Source organism: Buteo buteo, chromosome 3, assembly GCF_964188355.1.
Source record: "Buteo buteo chromosome 3, bButBut1.hap1.1, whole genome shotgun sequence".
Lineage (NCBI taxonomy): Eukaryota > Metazoa > Chordata > Aves > Accipitriformes > Accipitridae > Buteo > Buteo buteo.
Window position 1 is genome coordinate 75399719 of NC_134173.1, and position 20137 is coordinate 75419855.

Sequence of the window (20137 nt, forward strand, 5' to 3'; positions counted from 1 at the left end):
TACATATAATGACCTAGTTATGTAGATTTTATAGGATAGATCTAGAGAAAAACCACTAGAAACTCTGACTTTTGTTTCTTTGCTAAACCTAACTGCATTGATTTAAGAACTTTTACAGTTTTGACCCTGAATGAGCTTAAGCAGCTGCAAGATTTCTCTGAGCATTTTCTGTGCTCAACCTTTACTGACGGAAGACTGTGTCAGCTTTTTGGAAAGGAAGCATGTAATTGAAATCAGTGCAGGTGAGAATCTAGTTTAATGTTTGTTATTGTCTTCTAAACCTTCACAGTAACCAAAAATCCATAACATATAGAGGCAGTTGATTTTTTTTTTCTGGTGAGAAACATTTTTGTCAAAAGATGCAACTTTTCATGAAGAATAAAAACCATATCATTTTATGAAATTCTCTTCAATAATTCCTATGACATTTTAATTAAAACCATTTTTGAAATGCTTTATTTACTGGAGGAAAACTGCATTTATAGTACACAACACATTTAAAGAAGAACTTAAATGGCATTTTCAATCATGTTTTCAGCAGAAAATATTGTGGGTGAAAATGGAACAAAATCCCAAATGCTGCTTGCATTGAAACCTATGAAATGAAATCTAATGCAGAATTTGACATTTTTCATGAGATGCCTTGCTTGATTTTTTTAACAGATTAAAAGTCTTTTCTTTTTTAAAAAAAAACCTGGTAACAATATGTCTTTATTTGTCCTGCTCTTTCACTAGTATTTCTCATAAAAAAAAAAAAGTGATGTTCTATGCATACAATGGGATCAAATAAGCATTTAATTGATGTGTTTGTAAGTGGCACACATAACTGTGAAATTGCTTAGCTCAGATCTGGCAGAGCAAATTCTAAAGCAGCAGTGCACAGTATGAGAATCTGAGCTAGATTATTTTTTAAATGTACAAAAACAACAACAAAAAAGAATCAGACAAAACATGTTGACTTTCATGGTTTTAAATGAGCAGAACTGGAGATTAGGAGCACATTAAAAACACAAGCAATAAAGATGAATTAACAGCTATGTATCTTAGAACACACTGTATACCAAACCTGGAGGTAAGGAAATAGCATTTCCCAGATACACAGGGGACATAATTAAAATCTGTAACATAAGGCAATGAAGGGGAGAGAAAAAAAAAAAGGAAAAAATATTCACAATTATACTAACACATAGTATAAAACTTAGCTTTTCTTTCATACAGTTAGTGTTTGTTGACTATAGCAGTTCTAATACAACGTGATCAGTAAAGCAGACATTGATGTAGGGCCTGAATGTGAAATGCCTTGAGAATCCATTCCACTTCACAGGGTGATCACAGGTTCTGCAAAAGCAAGAATAACTGATAAGTATTCACAGGATTCCCACAGACTTGCTGATGTAAAGTTGTTACTGATGGAAGGGTGGCTGCTCAAGGTGGTCCCAAAATGCATAGTCAGCAATGAAGTAGACATCATCTCAGAAAAGTGTATTTTCACTGATTCCAGTCTAAGGTAATTGTGGAAGTGGAAATAGTGGGGAGACAAAACAAATTTATAAAGAAAATAAGGTGTGTAGCCTACTGTAGAAAGCAAAAGAGTAGATTTTGTGTTCTTTTCAATGCCAGCAGTTTCCATACCAGGAGGATGGTGCATCTAGTTTTAAAAATACACTTTCCTGAAAAGTGGACTAGGTGTTGAAGCCAGAGTGTGACATTGATGTACTTTGTGGAAGAGAATATATCGAAGAAGTATTGGTCTGTTTTCTTTTTTTTTCCATACAACTAAGCCAGTAGACACTTTCTCTTGATAGGAAGGACTCAGCATACCATGTGTAGATCTCTACAACATAAAATGTTTACACTACTTAATGTTAATAAAGAGGCAATTTTTTTATGAAAGTGCATGTTACTCTCCAATTACTATAAGAGAAGCCTCTTAGGACAGACATCAGCACCAAGATAGCACCTCCAAGATAGACATCAGCAGTAGAGACATTGGAGGTTAGGCAAATTGTATTTTTGCACTCACCACCCCACAAAGCAGGCCTGTGTGTTTGTAGTAAACACTGCTATGAAAACTATAAGCAGGCTTTTGTAGCATTTTTGTTTATCCTACCTCTACTTCCTTAGTGAATATTGTTTGTATGTATGCTATGCAAAAATATCTGGTTAAATTTGTTATCGGGGGAAAGGAAAGGGATGGAAAAATAGTCTGCTATTATTATTGAACCCATAACTGAGAATTATTTTTTTTTTTTACTACAGGTGAAAGCCTTAGAAACACTCTGTTTTAATTATGCTTTATTGTAAACCAACAAGGTGTCAAAATAGACCAGAGATCAGACACCGTCCTACCCCAAAGCTATAAAATACAAAACCATGTACATATCGTTATTTATGCCAATTATTAAAATTGTTTATAATAAGATATTATTTAGATAATCTTTTGACATCAGATGTTCATTGTGTGCTGTGCTGCGTATACAAAGCGTAGAAGACAGTTCCTGCCTTGCATATACGTAAACACCACAAAGAGCTAATAGAAACACTCTTCTTTAATGAGAAATGGTATCCCTCTGAAGATGACACTCATCTCAGCTAATTTAAGGTGTAAGTATCTCCATCTGAGTGTAATGAGTCCCAGGCTCCAGGCTCCTATTACAGTAATTACAGATCTAATCAATACAGCCAACAGATTTTTAGGGTGGGGGTCATTTGAATAAAGACATCAGCTTCAGAATGACCTAAATTTCACTGAGTGTTATTGACTAGCATTAACTACAAAGGGATCTTCAGGATAACTCTCAGATGCAGAAACGTACACTGTGGACACCTAAATTTAGCTGCACCAATTCAGTAGTAGAAGTCCTTCTAATATCACAAAAGGATTCGCTAGAATTACTCAGACAAGTGGAAAGGCTCTGGAAAGGGGATGGAAATCACTGATCATATAACCTTATAACACTTTATATAATCATATAACACTTTGGAATCATTCTCACTTTCCTGTTCACTTAATATTTCATGATCTTTTTCAAAAAGGAAAGGCTGCAAGTGAAGTCAAAAGAAATCCACCTGAAAAGGAAGGAACATTTCTAGAGGTGCCAGTCAACAATATGTCCACTGCCTGGAGATCATCTGGTCCAACCACCAGCTCAGGTCAGGGTAAGCTGAAACAGGGTGATCAGGGCTGTGTCCAGTTGGATTTGAATAGCTCCAAGGCTGGAGCCTCCACAGCTTCTCTGGACAACCTGTTTCCCTGTTTCACCACTCTTACAGTAAAAAAAGCATTTTCTTATGTTTAAACAAATTTTCATATATTTCAGGTTGTGTCCATTGCCTCTTGTCCTGTCAGTGGAAACCACGGAGAAAAGCCTAGTTCCATCTTCCTTGTACCCTCCATCAGGTATTTATACTGATGGATAAGATCCTCCTGAGCCTTCCCTTCCCCAGGAGTGCAGTCCCACCTCTCACAGCCTCTCCTCATGTCAAATGCTCCCATCCCTTAATCATCTTTGTGGCACTTTGCTGGACTCACTCCAGTATCTCCATGTCTCCCTTTCGTCCTGGGGAGCCCAGCACCGGACACAGCACACTAGTGCTGAGCAGAGGGGAAGGATCACATCCCTTGACCTGCTTGCAACGCTTTGCCTAAATTCTGTGTGCGTGTTAGCATCACAGAACTGCCAACTGGTTGCCTGGATTTCTTAGCACCACCCTCAGTGCGGTCTCATTCATGCCAAGCAAAGGATCGCATGACGCAAATGCAGTCAATCAGTAAACGACAAATTCAAATCAATCACTAACAGATGCCTGCCTTCAACTAAGCTGGCCGTGCTCCTTTATGATTAGCGTGTGGATGTGCGCATGTATGCATGTGTATGCACATATATATGCGTGTGTGTGTGGAGTGAGTGAGAGAGCTTATGTGTAGGCACGCACATGCCTGTGTACAGGAGAGAAACGAATGCAGTCTAATCAGATCCTGTGGACCTTAGACAGGCTTCTTCTCTGAGGACTAGGATGAAGGGCACCATATGTTTGACATGAAAGCAAACCCCACTACCAGCACAGGCCATTACTCTTGGCAGGCTCTGCACGCTACTGGGGATTATGAATCTTGATTTGCAGGCAGGGAAAATATTCAACATTGCAAAAGCCATTTAAATTAGAAATAGATAATCTACAGACTTGTCTCTTGAGTGTAACAGGAGAGATTCTCCAGACACAATCTAACTAAAGGATATATTGGGCCAACAAACCAACAGATTTAATATATGTTTCTGGTTTAGCTGAGGATAGAAATGAGTTATTCTGAGTTACTGAAAAAGAGTTTGAGTTCTGTCATACTCTTACGTTTTGATTAAAGAGGGTTTTTTACTATTTGCTGTAGTAATAGTTATGCTGAGTTTAGCAGTTCTAGTCATCGACTATACAGTCTTGTGTCAGCTACTATACAAATAGAGAACTAAACTACAATCCCTAGGAAAAAAAAAAGAAAAAAAATTTGTTGGGGTAGATCTTTGTTTTTTTTATATCTGGGGAACTTTACCAGTAGAAACCTGGGTGACTTGAGGTTTTGTCAGTCCAAATTTCAGTGAGTCATTTCTATTACCTTCATAGTCAATGAAAGGAAACAGGCATATTTATCTTGTTTTTTCATGCACAGAGAGGGCAAGAAAGGAAAGAGCAAATGAAAAAAGACCCTGCTGCTATCAGCTGCTAAAATTACTCTCCTGTGCAGGTTAACAGACCTCTTTACTGTGAACTGAAAAAAAAATGGATGGACAAAGCCTCAAATATTAGGTCCTCATCTCAATTTTGCCATTTTTGTTTAATTCAGGGGTTTCTGGCTACAGAAGCAACCCCTGTAGCCCCCCACTACCAAAACCTTGTCATGCAAACCCAATACAATGTGGTAGATATGCTTTGGTTATGTGTTCAGGATTGAACAGATCACCAGCATTTAGCATCAACATCAAAATTACCCCTGCGTCAGGTAACCTTCCTCTGCAGTTGGGGTGCAATTCATGACTTAACTCATTTGAACTGAATCTCTTCCACCTGTTGTGAGAGATGGAAAGGGTTAATGATTCAAACATTGTGGCAGGGCAAGTTTTGCTTAAAGATGAACCCTGCCTAGCAAGGAACCAGAGGTGAAAAGAAGCTGATCAGCACAGGACACCAGCAACAGGGCACAGCTCCTTGTTCTGATGTGCTCTTCTGATAGTCTGAGCAGGGCAGCTCGTCATGTATGGCCAAAGATCAACCAATGGTCATGTCTGAAGGGAAGGAGAAGTTACTCCTCAAACGACCCCCAAGCCCACCGACCTATTTCCCAAAGGTTCTGAAAGCACAAACAACCCATGACACCTAATTAGCCTAATGAGTTCCAGTGCCCGCCCAGAGGAAGAGCAAGAAGATGATAAAAGGACACAAACTGAAGCCCCACATGTGCAGCCGCTGGAACTGGACCCCTTGGCTGACTGGACCAACACTGGACCCAGGACCGGTGAAATCTTTCTCTTTCCTTTTCCACAATCCCTACATCTCACCCCTTTAAGACACAAAACCATTGACCAAGTCTGGGACTAGGAGTGGATCCAGCCAACCCTGGCTCGTCTCTGAGAAGGAGTCTAGAAAGCAAGAGGGTCTGCTCTGAACCTTGTGACCCAACGGGAGGGATTTCCTTCTGCCCTGAATTGATGTGTATGGTTACCACCAGTTACATGATTTACTGAGGTAGTTTCATGGCAACTCCTGTTGTGAGAAACCACACCACCTACTGTTATGCCTCCCAAGTTCAGGCTGCTTCTGCCATGAATAAAATGTTTAACTGATCATTTGGTGTCGTTTCACCTTAATTTAGCCCGAGGGAATTCTGAACTCAACACGACTCCCTAGTCTGTCCAGCCCAGGTTGTGACACCTGTGGAGGTGGGGAATGGTCTCTGAGCACCCATGTCTTCCCTTTCTGATCACCTTAATGATGGTTTCAACCTGGGCCTGATATAATTACTTTATTAGATACAATACTAAGAAAATCTGTGGTGTTTCCTGCCTCTTTGAAGCTGAAGCTAATAAGATACCAGATTAGCCTGAGAACTGCATTACTGACATTGTAAACCTTCCAGACCTAAGTCTTTATCTGGACCTTTGTTCAAAGGTACTATATGATGATGAGGTTTTGTGTTCGGTAAAGCCTGTTTTTTTCATCAAAGTTATTCCTTTTTAAATAGCCATTCCCACTAACTTTCTAGGGAAGTAAATGATATCCACATTTCATTATAGAAATATTAGACATTTCTCTAGTGCACAGCTTCCCACAGCAGAAAAGCTGCTGTTCTTATTCAGTCACACTGGCCATTTCTGCTTATACTGGAATTTTAACATCAGCTTCTTAAAGTAGGATGGACCTAATAACCCAAGAGTCTTCTGTCAGAAAAAATGAGATAGCAGGGTGATGTTATTCCCCATGCAATATTGCTTCATGTTCACTTAGTCATTTATTTCTTCTGTATATTCTCTTAACTGCATCAATGGGGCCCAGAAACCACCTTTGATTCAACTTCACTGAAATAATTTCTTTTTCAGTTTAGAAATATGCCCTGGTAGTAATCCTGATACTTTGGAATTATAGAGGACTTCTAGTCCTGACATCAATAGCTTCTAATTTAGCAGCTGGAGATCATGGGTAATATAGGAGTTTCAGAGGCAAATGTTAATGCAAGTACGTGGGCATCTTTCAGGGACCACTGCAAGTACATAGGTGTATCTGACGGATAGTATGGGTTGATCCTAAAGCAAAACTGAATCAAGAAATGAGATGATACTGGGAACAAAACAAAACCAACAACAACAAATCCCAAGCCCATATTACAGGCACCGTTTGGTGGTTTGAGAAAGATGTCGTCTCTGTAAGCCAGCTCCTTGGGATTCACTACACTAAAAGACATCCCAACCGTTTTCCATCTCATGCTACAAGATTGGCATGTGCCTAGTAGGAATTTACCCCTGTGCATTTCTATGTCTGAGCTCTAAAGATTGGTCTTGGCAATGCATTCCCTATCGGTGTCATAGTATATGGCAAAGTTTTTAAGCAGCATGCAGCTGATAAGGTCAAGCAGACCTATAAAAAAGGTCTGTAGCAGTATCAGAATCAGCACCTAGGAGCCAAAACTGTAGAGTATGACATAACTATGGCAAGAAATATAATAGGTGATAACAAATTCCAGAACTGAATATTGCTAGCTGAACTTGGGGATCATGAGAAAACCCATTTCACAAAGGTGGAATGTCCAGGGCCTGGGAGGTGACACATAATGAATGAGATGGGAAGAGGGGAAGCAGTAATTTTGCCCAACCTCTTAACACGAAATGCTGCTATAGAAGTAGAAGGACTATGTGTATAAGGATGTTAAAATTATCTGATGTTGAATATGTGCAACACCAGATAATAACATCGCAAGCTGAACTCTGATTAAATGGCAAGTGAATAGCAAATCTCAGCAGCATTGTCTTATCACATTAAAACAAGGGGGAAATCTCCTATTTATGAATGAACTGACCTCATTTTTTCCCGTATGGCAGAGTTGGGTATGATTGAAAAGTCATTACATAGTTCTTCAACATGACAATGTTTAATCCAAGACACAGTTCCTTTTCAGCCTTCACTAAGTTCTTATTATTTGAGTCATACAGTTGACATAAGCCCTGAATGCATATTCTGAGGTTGTGTGACATGTAAAAATTGGGTTCTGACAAGTTCTTTCAGGAAGTTCTGTCAGAAGTCCCCAGGAGCAACCTGAAGCACAAACTTACAAGCTAATGTAATTCACCAAAGACTCAATGATATTTTGCTAGCTTTCTCTCCGGCCAGTTGTTTTGGTCCATAGAGCTTCAAAGCCTCCAACCATTTCTTTATACCTCCTGCTTTTGACCATTAACGCTGACCTCACTGCAGATGCTTCACCACCTTATATATGGGTTCTACCCATGAGTGTTGCTCAAGCCCAGGGTCCACCAATACAGGCACACAGTGCTATGGCAATGCACTGGTGAAAAGGTGAAAATGGTGAAAAGGTAAGAAAAATGAAGATGTGTCCAAAGCAGACATATGGAAATAAGTAAACAAGCAATTCCATTCTCTGAACAAGGTGAGCTTAAAGGAAGAAGTCCTTCATACTTATACTAAAGCAAGTCAGGCAAGAAAAGGAACCAAAACCACTTAAAAATAAGGCCTTGCTTCTTCTTAAGGTCACAACTCACAGAAGATGTTTCCTCCAAAAAATGCATACTCATTTTCTCCTCATATTACCTTTCTTGTAGAAGCATTGTTATCCTACTTCTCAAAAAAACATCCCTGTCATTTGGGATTTCTGTCATAAGATTCCAGTAACAAACTAAAGAAACTTATCTGGAACCATCTTCTTCAGAAGAATGAAATGCGGAAGAGTGAGGCTCAAGGTGAAGAAGGGTTATGACTTCATCTTGTTGCCTTGGAAAAAAAGGTTAAAATTGCCAGCAATGCATGATCTAAATCTAAGTGACATTAAACAGATGGCACTGAATGACCAAGAAAATAGCATTGGTCTTTCTTCATCCATGAGGTCACTTTGCACTTTAAGCCGCATTAACTTTGCTCAGCTATGAGATGCAGCCTTTTTCTTGCATCTATCTCTTTATTTAAAAAAAAACAATTTGGAGACCTTTGGAAGTGGAGACAGGTTAATAGTGAGAAATCCTGTTTCTCATGAGGAGGATGAAGAGGAGAGCATAGCACAGAGGTGCCAGATTTGCTGGCGTTTCAGGACAGGATTTTTCTTGCTGTTGCCACTTGGAACAAAAAGGTGAATGATTTTGTTCATCCTTTTGCAAGTGGTATGGTTGTCAGGTAAAAGCTGCTAGCAGAGAACAGCAGGGACAGTGCTCCCACCGCACCTCTTTAATCAGACTTCTACAGTAATGGAGGCAATTTGAAGATGTTATCTTAAAAGATAGAGGCACCACCATTTACAGGGCCTGTTTTCCTCCCTCTTACCTCACCTTCAGAGTGCTCCAAGGCAATCTGAACATTCACCTTTATTTTATTTTTTTTTTAACATGCTTTAACCCCTGTGTCCTCAGGTGCAAGTCAACATTTGAGGCAGACAGTACACACCTCCAGTCCCCAAACTTCACGGACAAGTGACTAGAGTCTCACTTGCCTTGAAACAGGCCACATCTTTTTTGGTCCGTGCAGTCACTGCCTACCTTTCCCTAGAAAGACGGTGCTCCCAGACTCACATTTGGCAACTCGTGTTGTGTGGAGGGAGGAAGGAGAGAGAAAATCCGCTTTATGAATATGCTGAATTATTCTGGGAAGCACTCAGGATAACACCAAAATGAGAGACAAAAACCACTGGCCAGATAAGACATCATGTGCTGGAGACTAATAGAGATTACACAGCAGACCTGACGAGTCATCAGTTTGCACCAACATGGCAAATCATACGTTCCCTTGGGAACAGGCAGAATTACTGGCATTTGACTTTCAGCTTGGATTAACTATCAGGAAGGAAAACGCTGACTCAGATTAAAATATATCTGGTTGCAGGAAAAGACAATTTCGAGGAAATGGATGCTTAAACGCTAGCGTATGTAGCCAAGGCTGCCTAGTGTGCAAATCACTCAGTATCCATTCAGCATCTCATTACTATTTCACCGTCCCTGAGAATCTGCCAAAAGCCATGGGGAAATACCAGACTTTCACCTTGCAGCAGCATTTAACTACAGAGCAAGCAAATCAGAGCTATAAAAGGTGACAGAAACCCTTAAATTCTCATTCATGTGTTAGTGGAAATAGAGCTGATAAACCCTAAAAAAGCCCACAGAAGACACACAACACGGTTAGCATTAAACTCCCACTATTTCAGCTAAGGGAGCAGGAACTGTATGTTCCATGTTTTGTTTAAAGGTAACTAGTGGAAGGATAACATGGTTTGTGCAGAACTAGAGAAAATGAGAGTTGAAAAGCTCACCTGTCAGGACAGAAAAACACAACAGGAGACTGTGCACATTGCATAGCAGTGTTACTGTCTTATACGCTGATGGATATTTCAGTGCAGCAGCCCTGCATATTTAAATGCAGTACGTACCTACCTCAGATTTTTTTTGTCTTTTTTTTTTTTCTTTTAAAAAGACTATTTAACTATGAAGGGAACAGAACTGTCCTGAATGAGGACAGAGATGGAATGGATAAAACTCCTAGTATTAGAATTAGAACTGCAACTTATAATGTTTTCATTAAGAACAGCATTTGAAATAAATTGCTGCACAGAGAACTAATTAAAAAAGAACTAATAAATCCTATAGGTGTAAATATAATGCATTTTTTGTATCCATCTGAGCACTAGCTGTTATTAACTCTGGGTGATGCTGTTTTTACATATATATGTTCAAGTTATCCATACAGATCGTGCCAGGGCTGAAGCACTGAATGGAAGTTTGCTTAACGTGGTTGCTTCACTTACACTCCAGCAATAAGTACTAGATTAATGCAAAACCTAATCCCATCAGAAAGGAGATATTTTAGTAGACACCAGGGAGAGTAAAGCAGTTGGTCCCTGCATTAGAGTAAAGGCTTGTGGCAAGAAAACGCAGATATGTCAGGGAATTCACTCTGATATTTGCAGATAACCTTGATTGATAGGTCTTTTGGATACCTCCTCACTTGGTTCTTAGCTGGCTGTTCATAAATGAGGGCAAGAATGACTGAGTTGACTTTCCCTTTGATCTCTCCCACCATCCTTCTAGTGTATGTGAGTGAAATATTCTGCTTAGTGCAGGTTTGTCCCTTTTTTTACTGCCCCAGACAAGTAAATAGGGAGCACTACAGACAATGAAATTGTTTTCATCCAAATACAAATGCTCCAGATAACACAAGTCACCCTCATTTCCCTTTAGAGAGTAGAGAGATACAAGCAATTCTGGAGGACAGTCCAGCTCACCTTCAACTAATCTATTAAATGGCTCAGAAAAATTGCCAATTAACATGTCTATACATTAGCCTGAAAGGGAGCACTGAGTGACTAGTTCAGGTTTAGTTGTCTAGATTTCACTGAAATTAATTCCACCCTGCTTGTTTCATATTTTACTTCTGAAATAAATATTTTTGTATTATCTTACTCTGTTCACAAGTTTTAATGGTTTGCCTTCTATATTTTCTCTATAAATAGATCTTCAGTGACCAGATATAGAATAGTGTTGCAACCACTAGTATAAGAAAAAAGCCTATCTTCATCTATCTTCATAAAAATGTGCCCTAGAAGTGATAACATCTGCTTTTTCTTTTTTTTTCTTTTTTTTTTTTTAATGTACACACAAAGTGTTCCCATTTTCATATGAAGACCAGATTACAAAGTGTTCTCATTTTCATATGAAGACCAGATTATCCTAATTATTAATTTCCTTGGGCAGTATTATTGGAAATATGCATAAGTATTAACTCTCATGCTAGATCCTACTGACAGCTATCTAGTGAAAGCCTCATAATCTCTTTAGTTACTGCATGGATACGACTTCCATTGTGTTTTCCCCATAATGTTCTTCATACACAGGAAAGCAACCCTCTCCCCTAATAAGTATGTTCTCCTACAATCCTTAAGAAAAAAGAAAAAAGAAAATAAAATCCACAGATTGAAGGGAAGAATAGAAAAATATTTCAAAGAAAGATCTCTGAGTTACTAAGCAAACGATGGTATCAGAAGTCCCTGAGCAGGAAATAATCAGAGACTTGGAGAGTGCCTGAGGGAATATCCTATGTACATCATCTGTTACTCCTATTCCCTAGGTGTCTGTTTATGGGTGCTCCTGGAGGCAGTAAATGGGTGAAACATTTCTTTTGTTCCAGCAAGTGTGCCTGTCCTTATACCCTCAAAATCAGCTCGGTCTGATTTATCAGGGTGCTGCATCTATTCGACTCCTCTCCGTTTATTATCACTATCTATCGTGAACAGCATCACTAAAGGGATTATGTAGACTTCCAGAAGTGTCTTCATTTTCTTTTGAAAAGAAACAGAAGTTTGTTGGGGAGGGAAGATAATCATGGGTAGCCACTGAAGAGCCAGTTATACATTACATATTCTGCATTGTGCATCTGTTTCCATTTATGTGAATGGAAATTATTAAGATTTTTACTTACTCTTTAGTATGTAGTGTTATAATGGATTAACAGACAAAAGAGGGGAGATGAAGTATTTAAGGGCTCCAGGAGACACAGAGAGAAATTTTGGGTATCAAAAAAGCCTTTTTACGGTTAAAGTCTGTTAAACAAAAGCCAGAAGAAGAAAAAAGGGATATCCATTTATGTGTTTTTAACAGGTCTTGGATACCACAGTGACTGAGGCCTTTGACACGCTTAACATAAAAGTGAAAAATTAGTCTAGACAAAATACAAGAGAGTAAATTGTAGGGAATTACTATGAATCCATTGAATGGAAAGAGATTTTTAAGTTATCTTTATGTCTCTCAAATTATTTGAAAAGTAGAATAATTGTGATAGTTACTGCACAGTCTTCTCCATCTGGCACAGCCGAGATCTCCCAGTCAATAACAATTAGCAATTAATTTTGGCACTGCCCACTGCCTTTTTCAGAATGATGTTACTGGACATCATATTTAGTGTGACTGAACAGAAGCCTACACATCCTCATACACACCAAGCAGGAGATCCTCTCGCCTCAGATACTGAAATTTACCCTTGACAAGAATGACAGCGGCATTGAAAAAACAAGCAAGCAAGCAAAGAAATAATAAATCTGTAATAGTTATAGCCACTTCTCTGCTTTGTTCTTGACCTGCAGCTGGGAGAATCAGAATAATCTCAAATTACACTTTGCTCAGTCTCTTTTCAGAGGTCTTTTGCCTTCAACGCACCTGATTCCTACTTGTTTGGAGGCAGTAGGTTTCTGCAGCATGACACCAGTCCATCAGTTTAAGTGACATCTAAAAGCTCACAATTCCTCTGGCTTTCTCCCCGCCTAATAATGCTATATTGCAGCTGCATCTTGAAATAAACAGCTCCTTCCTCCCCTGTAACAGATGGTGCTGTGTAACCCAGAGTACAAGGATATCTGTAGCAGCGGTAATGAAGTAGGAAAGCTGGGCAGACTGGGATGGGAGGGATCATGCACACTCAGGACACCACTTTGCCTGTTATTCCCAGCAGCGAAGATGAAGGAGATGTGAATCATTATGAGAAGGATGGGAACACTCAGGGATACATGTCAGGCTGTAGTTTTGACCAGCTTCATCTTCTCTTTTTCTTTGGTGAGGAATAGTAAATATTTAAGGGGAAACTGTGATGCTACTTAAAAAGCACTTACCTAATTAAACCTCAAACGCAGAAATCTCTGTTCACTCAGAGATGCACTCTATGATGCTCAGCACCTAAGGCTGTACCTCAGCCATATGGCACTTTAATAGATACTAGCGGAGGGAGCCCTTTCTGTATTTTAACAGATGGGTGCCTGCTAGATACTGGGGTTGGAGCAGAGGGGAGAATGGAAGAAAACTGAAGGAAAGAGAATCAAGAAAGAAAGACAAAGTTCAAAGGATTGAATTCTTATTGAACTCTTCCATTTCTGCTTAAAACAGCTGAAGGTCTTGTTTCGTTCCTAGAAAGAACTTCTGTTGTTTCCAAACCCTTGGACTCAGACTCACCGATCTCAACCTTTTCACACCAGAGTTACTATGTGAGGGGTTGTCCTTACAGCAGAAATACCACTACTGATTTCAGAGTTTGCTGGCCCACCCAATAGTTGCATGAGTTTAGGAGTAGGATTCATGTTTTTATACTGTTCCTTCTGCTGCATCTTCCCCCTCCAGGGCCATGCTCACAGTGTATATTACAACCTCAGCAAGTTTGGGCTGTATCAAAAAATGGCTAGAAGATCTCAGAAGAGAAAGTCAGTTCCAGAGCATGTTGCAGGGGAAACATGGTAAATATAAATTGCAAGTAAAGAGTCAGAAGAGAGAGGGTTATTTGAAAATAAGCCATTTCTTGGAATATCTAGCTTTCAGATAGGTTCTGATCTGGTAAGACTGCAGTTTTGATTGCAGGTATTGCATTCCCAAAATAAGACTAACAGTCAGAGGCACCGTAGGGCTAAAGTAATATGGCTCCATTTACATTATGATTGCTACATGGTTTCATGTTTTCCAAATTTATTTGGATGGCTGCTGTTTCCTCTTCTGGAGCAACTGTCAAGGATCTCAGATAATCATGGCTTTGGTGCCTGAGCCAAAATGGTACGTGATACCTGTCACACCTTCCTATCTTTGCCTTACAGTACGTCCATAAATTTCTTTCCCACTTCACAGGGTAAGTTTAATTTGTCTCAAAAAAGCTTGTGGGAACTTGGTAGCAATCTTTTCTCTTCCAGGGATTGATAGGGACCTCGTTACAGCGCAATGTGAAAGCACAGCATGCGGAGCCACTGGGTTTTGCACTGAACAGAGGAGATTTGGAATTAGAAGCGGTGTGGCTGGACCATTCAACATGGAACTCCAGATAATTTGCTCTGCTAACATTACTGTACCGATTCTGGGACTGTATCACCCAGGGTTATGTATCTACAGCAGCTCAGATATCCTTGCTGCAAGGATACACAACATGCAAAGTATGCTATACGTGCTCTTGATAAAATACAGTGTGTGCTACCCTGTTCTGTAGAAACTGTGAACCCAAAAGATGTATTAAATATTTACATAATCAGTGATTTTTTACTATTTGTTCCAACTGTGTACCATAAAAAACAACGTCCTGTGAACGTATTCTCAGAGCATTAATTCCTTTATTGAGAAACTCTCTTGTTATTTTAATCCTTCATCTGAATTCCTTAGGAAGAAGATTATAATTAATGTACATTTTTTTTCATTATTGTTCATTACTCTGTGCAATAGTTCAGTATTTTCCAAAGGCAAAGCTGGATGTTTCCAACAAAATGGAACTTTCATGTTGGATTCTACTGAATTTTAACTCCAAGAAATAATAAATGGAAATGTATTAATATGTTTCTGTTTATTTCAAATTTTATTTCCCAAACTATCTGTAGATCTAAGTCAGACGTGAATGCCTGTGTGGGCACATTAGATCTACTCATGGCTGTCACCTTGCAAGTCTTTTAATGGGCCCAGTAGGTCATGCTAGATATGTTATCAAATTATATCCTTAGATCATTATCAATTCTGATATTAAAATTGCCTTTTACCTAACACTTTGAGGACTTTTGACTGGAGCTACCTGGTTTACTTTTTCTTGTTTTGTTTTATTTTATTTATTTGTGTTGGTGACTAATCTAGAGTTTCTTTCCCAAACATTCATGATTTTCTGTCAGACATATTTACAACACTAGCTTCTGAAAGGGATAGCATTAGTATGTAATAACACATCCGACTACTATTTTCTGCCTTCCTTCACCTCACCCTGGATTCATTACTTCACCTGAGATCAGACTTTGCTAATAGCTGGAAAAATCACTGCGTTCTCCAGATAAAAGAAAATACTGAAATATAACATGCTCTTCGCCGCTTCCAAAATTTTCCAAATAATTGATGCTATAAAGGTAGAGATTATGTTGTGAATTTGCCCAATGACACAAGCTCCACTCTTCTTTCAGTCATTTCCATACGTGGGATTTAGTTCCTATGCTCCCACATGGAAAGCAATGGCAGTGAGGTATGTCCCAGATTGCCCTACCTTGCCAATCCTGTTTTGATTAGGTTGCACTCAATAATTGAGAAGACATTATCATGGATCAACCGTACACAGGGTAGGATATCCCTAAGTCCAGCATGGGGATGATGCAGCCAATAACACAGTTTCAGCAATGCATTTGGGTTTTTTTGTAAGATTCTTTTCATGGATCTTTTTTATCTTGTCCAACATTACGCACACCGAAAGGAAGAAGCATTTCCAACCTGAGAGACAGAAAGCAGCTGTGATGAACCCTCTGTTAGAAACGGAAAAGCAAGTTTTATTGCGGGAAGCGTTGTACCAGCTTTGTGAGGTTGATTGTAATACTGCTATAAATACGAAGGGTCACACTAGAAACATTATACGCTTAATGTAATTCAGTTTATTGCCCCAACGCACTGCAAGAATGGTGTAAAATGGCATTAAAGTTAATGAGAATCAGGCCTAGGGATTCTAATATTTGCTTTCTACTGTGCTTGAAATTACTTCTGTTGTTTTATAGCAATGTTTAAAAGTCAGTACAGAGACATTATAAATAAAAAATCCTGGGTCACACCCATCCATCCATCCACCTATCCATCCATCCAAGAGATATGCAATGCAGCAGTTGTTACAGAGTCTAAGCCTTGACTGAATTACAAGTAGGATTAATTTGGCCTTTTAAATTTAGATGTTGATACAGTACTTTCTCTAAATTCATGTCTTTCAATCATTTTGAATCACCAACACTTTATTCAAAGGCAAAAGTTTTCATGGGCCTCATTTTACATTTCTTCTGTGAGTAAAAAAATCAATCAAGGATAACAATGATAAACCTAAATAATGTAACATGAATATGTTTCAAAATGCTGACAGAAAATATTTGCCCTTGCATGGAAGAAATGCTTGGTGAAAACAGAAACAGAGATTTCCTTTACCTTCAGCTGTAATAACCTTTTTAATGACTTGTGAACCAACTGATTGTTGTAATGAAAACTCCCTGTTTCTGCTTATGTAAGGACTTTATTTATTATTATGGTAGTATCTGGCTTTCTGTCTCCAAAATTGGTTGAAACTCAAAGGAAAGTATTAAAAAAGAAATCCCAAATTTCTGATATTTCATCATTTCAACAGTTAGGTTGTAACAAATACCCAGATCTCTCAGGTACTCTCAGAGCTGTATTTCACAGAAGTATTATACTTCTATAAGGCTGGAGAGAAAAAGAACAGAAATCCAATAATATAAATGCATTGAGACCATCCTGCTCTTTGTAGGAGTGAAAGTCTGTGTGATTACAAAAGAGTAATTGCAACACATGCAGATACTCTTTGCATCTATCATTGCATTTTCTTACTAAAAATGAACTTTTTTACATAGACCAAAACAAAACTGATTCAAGTATATTTACTACCTTACATGTTTTGAAGGCAAAGGGTAGCAAATAAACCCTTAATTAATCAAGGCATTTGGAATATTTCTTGAAAAATCTATGCAAAGTTTAGTGTTACCTGCCCTGAAAACCATATAAGACAACAGAGTAACGTTCAAATGACATTGTGAAGGAGATGTACTAATCTTTACATATACCTATATATTCTTACTTTTTGTAAAATTCATAGATATTTAAGGTCGGTGACTATATGGTATAAAAATCCTGTTGAAGCAAAATTTTGTAACATGGACTATTAATTTGGGATTACTGTAAATGTTAGAATATATGTCACATGGAAAACTCTGGACAGCTCAGTGACAAAATTATATGCTCCAGGCTTGAGGCATCTTCAATATAGTGGGAAAAAGACACATAGCAATCCCAACAGGAAAGAAAAGACCATATTCAAAATATAGGCCGACCTCCAAAATATAGTCCAGAAAACCATACAAAGTCTGTAATATAAGCTCTTACATAAGAATGGAATAGACCTTTTGGAAACCCAAGAAATTCTGATTCATTACTCATACAGTTCGAGACATTCAAAATACACCTAAATATAGTTATTTAAACTTGGCTAATTTTTTGGATAGGCATTACAGAGAATGTTTAAGAAAGAACTTGAAGAAGAAAGATGAAATCGACCTCCCTTTCTTTCCCCATCTGGGGATCAAAACAGCAGAAATTCTTTCCTGATGCTAATGTGCACTTCATGCCTTGAAACACAAAGGTTGACAATTACAATTTCTATTTAGAAGCTGGTGGAATTTGCTCCCCTCCAGTATATGCTAATTAACTCTGGAAATGCATAACAAGTTTGTGTAACTTGGTAGCTTCTCATCTTTCAAACCTCACAATCAGGAGGACAGAATTCCTAGTAATGTCATACTTTTGCCTGATACTTTTCTCTTTTTTTAAAGCACTGCCAGTGGAAGATCTAAATTTCCTTTGCAGAACCTGTTTCTAAACCAAACAGAGGGATTTCCAAACCCTGTAAAACCACACGTCTTAGAAAAAAAAAAAGAAGACAGTTTGCTGAAGCAAATTATCCCTTGAAGAATTCACAACCACATGGGCTACTCTCACCAACATCATCAGAGCATCACACTTCAACATATTCATGAAATGTTATACAAAAGAAAAGTTAAATATTCCTTCACCAGCACATCCATCTCCTTCTGCCATATGTTATTTCCCTCCTCATATTTGCATTTTAAAGCCTTCTACTGTGTTGCCTTCATATCATATTTGAGTAAGAGACCTCAGAAGAGACAGCTTGAAGAGAAACATCTGTCAGGGTCTCTGGTGTAACATGCTAGAAGTGGCTTTGTGGAGTTGACAGTTCATTTGGAGTTGAAAGGCATGTTTTTGCTACTTTCACTCACTTTCCTGCACTGCTCCATGAAGCCTTGATACCCCATTTATTTTTTTAGGCCATGGACACTAAATATGTACTATGTTCTACTATTTATACAAGTTATGTCTGAACATAAATGAAAAATCACGGGTCTTAATGGTTGGAGGGAAGTCTGGCTATTGCCTTATCTCTGAGGAATATAACTCCCTATCTACTACTCTTATTTTAAGGTTGGGATGGGGTCATGGTTTAACCCCAGCCAACAACTAAGCACCATGCAGCTGCTCAATCACTTCCCCCCACCCAGTGGGATGGGGGAGAGAATCAGAAGGAAAAAGGTAAAACTCATGGGTTGAGATAAGAACAGTTTAATAGAACAGAAGGAAGAAACTAATAATGATAATAATAACAATAACAATAATAAAAGTATTGGAAGATACAAAACAAGTGATGCACAATGCAATTGCTCACCACTCGCTGACTGATGCCCAATTAGTTCTGAAGCAGTGATCCCCCCCCAGGCCAACTCCCCCCGAGTTTTTACACTAGACATGACATCACATGGTATGGAATATCTCATTGGTCAGTTTGGGTCAGGTGTCCTGGCTGTGTCCCCTCCCAACTTCTTGTGCCCCTCCAGCCTTCTTGCTGGCTGGGCATGAGAAGCTGAAAAATCCTTGACTTGGTCTAAGCATTACTTGGCAACAACTGAAAACATCAGTGTTTTATCAAAATGCTTCTCATACTGAATCCAAGACATAACACTATACCAGCTACTAGGAAGAAAATTAACTCTTTCCCAGCTGAAACCAAGACAGATGGGCTACCAAATGCAGAAGGACCTTATAGACTCTGGAGTGACAAACTTGAAACTGGAGAGTCCAGGTCTCACTTAAGTGTTTTACAATAGGGAACACTTACAATGATAGAAATGTGATGTTCTGCCAAGAGTTACTGTCCGCGAAATTGATCTAGAATCATAGATCATAGAATATCTCAAGTTGGAAGGGACCCATAAGGGTCATTGAGTCCAACTCCTTGCTTCTCACAAGACTACCTAAAACTAAACCATATGACTAAGAGCATCATCCAGACATTCCTTGAACTCTGACAGGCTCAGTGCTGTGACCACTTCCCTGGGGAGCCTGTTCCAGTGACCGACCACCCTCTCAGTGAAGAACCTTTTCCTAATGTCCAGTCTGAACTTCCCCTGACACTGCTTCATAACAATTCCCCATGTCCTCTTTATGGTCACCAGAGAGAGAAGATCAGCACCTCCTCCTCCGCTGCTCCCCTTGAGGAGGTTGTAGACTGCGATGAGGTCACCCCTCAGCCTTCACTTCTCTAAGCTGAACAAACCCAGTGACCTCAGCCACTCCTCCTAAGTCTTGCCCTCAAGGCCTTTCACCATCTTGGTCACCCTCCTCTGGACACACTCTAATATGTCCTTCTTATATTGAGGCATCCAATACACTTTCTTACATTGAGGCACTTTTTACTATGAGGGTGGTGAGACACTGAATAGGTTGCCCAGGGAAGTTGTGAATGCCCCTTCCTTGGAAGTGTTTGAGGCCAGGTTGGATGGGGCTTTGAGCAACCTCATCTACTGGAAGACGTCCCTATCTATGCCAGCGGACTT

General features: G+C 39.1%; 1 protein-coding gene across 21 annotated transcripts in view; it reads right to left on the reverse strand.

Moving 5' to 3' along the window:
- Window positions 1–249: 249 nt before the first annotated feature.
- TSNARE1 (t-SNARE domain containing 1) overlaps window positions 250–20137 on the reverse strand; it is a 489936-nt gene continuing 470048 nt past the window's right edge. For all 21 annotated transcript variants that reach the window (XM_075024058.1, XM_075024043.1, XM_075024060.1 and 18 more), the window contains one exon: window positions 250–1338. The gene's annotated coding sequence lies outside the window, so the exon portion shown is untranslated. The remainder of the gene's footprint in view (window positions 1339–20137) is intronic.